Source organism: Corvus kubaryi, unplaced genomic scaffold (assembly GCF_017639235.1).
Source record: "Corvus kubaryi isolate FWS band 111438036 unplaced genomic scaffold, C.kubaryi_AGA036_p1.0 37384, whole genome shotgun sequence".
NCBI classification, from domain to species: Eukaryota; Metazoa; Chordata; class Aves; order Passeriformes; family Corvidae; genus Corvus; species Corvus kubaryi.
In genome coordinates, this window is record NW_024581126.1 from 4,381,560 (window position 1) to 4,385,853 (window position 4,294).

Below are 4,294 nucleotides of genomic sequence, written 5' to 3' on the forward strand. Positions count from 1 at the left end.
CCAGCAAGCGCTTGCAGACCAGAACATCAGCAACTCTTTGTAGGCTGAACACAATGTAAACCTCAAGGTTGTGAGATCCAAGAACCACCAACCCCAGGGCATTAACATACAACAGGGATGCCTAGGAGAGGCTGTGGTCACAGCTTGGCCAACCCCTGGATGCAAGGGGTAAGCTGGGGAAGTGATCACCACCATCTTTCTCTCAACATCTCACTCAGCCAAAGCCCCTACAATGTAAAGATTTTACAAAGTTAAGCAGAATTTGGCTTTGGTCCTCAAAGATGCTGAGGTTTTTCTAGTGCCACTGATGTTAGTGTGGAGCATGAGGGGCTCTCTTGTGTGTGCTGCAATCACTGAACCATTGTAGAGCGGCATCACAGCCCAGTCATCTTACAAATGCGCCATGTCTGCAACCCTGGTTGTGTATATAACTTGTGTATATAATCCATTGCAATTTTTAGCATTACTTGAGTTGGAAAAGTTTATTTCCATTAATTTTTCATCCCTTTAATGTGAAAAAAATAGCAAATATAGGTAAGTAGGAAACATGAATAAACATAATTAAACATAAAATGCTTGTAATGATATAGGAACTGACTTCAGCCAATTAAAATTTTTAACAGAAAAAACCCTAGCATCAAAACCCAAGTACATCAATAGCATTGTCCTTTTTGTAACCAGAATTAGTTTCTATTCCTGACAGCCAAGTGAGAAGCATTCCAAATTGTAGCTTCTTGACCTTTTTCTCATTCAAAAACAGGTCAAGATACTACGTGAATAAAATGGGGAGTGTAAAAACACAGTTTGGGGGAGGGGAGACTCAATCACCCATTACCTTTTGTCTAACTATGGACCTTTTAAGAATGCTACTCTTTTCAAATATTGACTTTTTTATTGCTTCTCTTACAATTGCAATGGGGGAATTTAGGAGCCCCACAAACTACTTTATCATATAATTAGTTTATCAGTAAATTTGGACCTCGTACATCAATCACTATAATGCATAACCTCCACTGAGACAGAAACCAGATGTGCGTGCTTCTGCTTTCTTCTTTATAGTATCTACAGAATCATTAGTGCCTATGCTACAGTTTAAATTGAATTGAGCAAGAGGCAATGGTCTTACTCTCCTACAAGCAATATTACTGCAGGAATAAATCAACATTTTGTTGATTGACAACGCATACTCTTTCCCTGTTGCTGTTTAAGACAGAGTGAAGATTGATTTGTGTATGCAAAAAATAATTTTAGTTAGTCATGTATAGAAAAAACATTTGGTTCCAAGGTAAATGCTATAAAGTGGGCACACTGTGACAACACCAAGAGGCTTGATACACTGAATTATCTGAAACCACCAGAAAAGGGACTGTCTGCCCTTTTCTTCCCCATGCCATCATGGTGTGATTTTCCTTTCAAGTGCCTCTTACTTCTGACATCTGTACAATCCAAGTGGGGAAAACGTAGCTGCTCCTGAGACAGGATGGAAGATGTCTTTTTTCAGACACAACAAGAGAAAACTCCTTCTGGGTCTACCAAGAAAACATCAGGATGCCTGATCTTTGCATCCTATGTCTCCCACAAAATCCATGTGAGGACTATCAGTCGCTTCACAAACTAATACCTTGAAGACCCAATTTTTTGGGATTCATTCATACAAAATTCTCTTGGAAGTCAGGGTCTGATTGAAAAATATGGAGCCCAGCTTGCATGTGCATTAAAAATCCAAACAAGTAATTATTTATACTACTTTTTCATTTTCCCAGTAATCAAGCACTGGCTGGTAATAATGCCCAAAGGGCTGATTATACCAGCAAGAAACAGCAGCTCTCTGACCACACCTCTTCCCCGGGAAAATCTCTACACAGATGCAAAAGGCAGCATTTTTGTAGCAGAGAAAAATGGCAATTTCATGGTTGCACAGAATTAATGGTTCCTATGTTCTTAGCAGAGCTGAGCTGAAGTGCTTACCCACAGAGTGAGGACTTGTCAGGCAGTATGTAACATGCTTCCTTTCAAAAATTAAAAAACTTGTTCTGATTGCAAGCAGATTTTTTCAGAGTATATCCCTTCTCCTTCACTCCTGAGAAAAAGCCGGCAGTGTTTCTAAAGCATGATACTTGCTTCTGCTCATCTGCATGTTTAGTGTACTAGCAGAAGAGTCTTTCCTCCAGGAATAACAAGTGTGTAATGTCTCATATTACAGCTGATTAAAGTAGCCTCTCCTGCTACTGTTTAACTTGTCTGGTAGATCATCCAAATACTTGCAGGCATCGTCTTATAAACACAGAATATTGAAACTGTGCTGTTTTATGACTGCACAAAAAGGCTGCTGAAAACATGCTGCCTTAGTGAAATCAGGTACAGTTGTATCTGGAAAGTTAAATGGTATTGTGGAGTGAAGTCTAAAACTGATAAATAAAATGCACACATTCACTTAGCAAGTTCCAGGTACAATCATGTGTTTGAAATACCTCTGGAACATCCACCTGGCATTATTGCTGAGAGATATAAACTTATATTGGTATATTAGAGTGGGAAAAGGAATGGCTGATATATCCCTAAAGGCAGAATTTGAATAATACAGAAATAGGCCCAGGCTGTTAGTGAAGACTTTGAAAATGTCTCCTTTCTCGTAAATTGGGTAGATTTGGACTGGAAAACACTGAGACAAAAGAGGTAGAACTGTCTTCATACGCGCTGACATTTTTAGTTCAACCACGCAAAGCTAAACCCCCAAGTGCCAGAAGGATGGTGATGTGGTACTTAGGCATGATTTTTAAAAAAGTTCTTAAAGCTGCAAAGGTTATTAACCACCAGGAATCTTTCCTTTAATATATATTAAAAGCTGATTTATATGGAAGGCCTTGGGTGTACTCGAATTTCAAACACCTGGGTTATTTTCTTTACTGATCAATGCAGGTGTTTCATAGCAAAAGCACACAGGCAATCAGACTGTCTGAGGGCAGCAATGAGTTGCACACATTTTTCCTAGTATAAATAAATTTTCACAAGTGCGTGGAGTGAATGGGCGGGCCTTTGGCATTAATTGCAATTAGATGGCAGTGAGGCTTTGAGGTGTAGAAAAATACGTGTTTTAACAGATTCATAAAAGAGTTGTGCTATCTTCTTCAGAAAATCAACTGCTTCCAATTTTGCCTGTGAGGCAGGAGGGAAGGAAAGAGGTGACAGGTCAGGAAGGGGGTGAAGCCAGTGCCTCTCCCACAGCTGGCTCTTGCCGTGGGATGTGGCACAAGGTGCTATGCCCCGCCAGCACACGCGTGCACTCCCACTTGCCGCAGCCAGCCCAGCCAGGGAGCGTGCCATCTCTCTGTCTTTACCAAGATCAAATGGAGCTAGTCAATCAGGGGATACCATTATTGCCTCCACCATTCAATTTCCACTATCAATAATTTACTGTATTTGCTGCACGCGGAGAAGGAGTAGATGGCCAAACAGATTTTCGTCAGGGGGTACAGAATCCACCCCGCGGGCTGCCGGGCAGAGCCGAGCAGGGCGTTTCGTCCGAGATCCCCGGGTTCCGCGGCTGCCCCTGTCTCCGCCGGCGGGCGCTGATGCGACGGGCGGTCCCGCTGTCGGTCTCAGTCTCAGTCTCGGTCTCGGTCCCGTCCCGCTCCCGGGCTGGGCAGAACCGCCTCGGGACCGCTGGGACTGAGCTCCCGCTGGGCGCCTGCAGAAAGTCACCGGTGTAACGTTACCTGGGACGCTCATTAATAAGCAATGCCTGTTATTATCTTGATTGCATTCTTAATAGGCGAACTACGGAGAGGTCAGCGCGGGAGCGATATTTAAATGGATCGGGCTTGCTTAATACCCGGCGGAGTAAACCAATATCCCGCCGCGGGCGGACCGACACCCCCCCGCCCGGCTCCCCGCTCGGGAAGCGCCAGGGGAGCGGAGCGGAGCGGAGCGGGGCCGGGCGGGCGGGGCGGGGGCGGTGGCGGGGCCGGGAGGCGGTGCGGAGGCTCTAAGCGGGGCAGCGCGGTGCCTACGGCCGCTGCAGCCGCTGGCCGGGGGCGAAGCCGCTCGGCGAGGAGAAGGCGTGGAGCTGGGCCAGGAGGCTCCGGTTGGGCGGCGGGAGTGGGGGATCCGGCTCCGCTGCCCTCCCGCCCCTCATAAAGCTTTGATGAGACACTTGAGACGCCGCCTGTGTTGTCGAGGCAGCGGGAGGCGGTCGGTGGGACTGGGCGCCCGGGAGAGGATGTGACTTCCCGGAGGAGACCCGGACAGGCTTTGTGTGGACGACAAGGTACGCGGCACCCAGCCAGGAAACTTA

At 45.9% G+C, this 4,294-nt stretch overlaps 1 protein-coding gene across 1 annotated transcript in view; it reads left to right on the forward strand.

Moving 5' to 3' along the window:
• The first annotated feature begins 3,983 nt into the window (after positions 1–3,983).
• Positions 3,984–4,294, forward strand: part of BDNF (brain derived neurotrophic factor) — a 20,764-nt gene continuing 20,453 nt past the window's right edge. The window contains exon 1 of the mRNA XM_042035646.1: positions 3,984–4,267. The gene's annotated coding sequence lies outside the window, so the exon portion shown is untranslated. The remainder of the gene's footprint in view (positions 4,268–4,294) is intronic.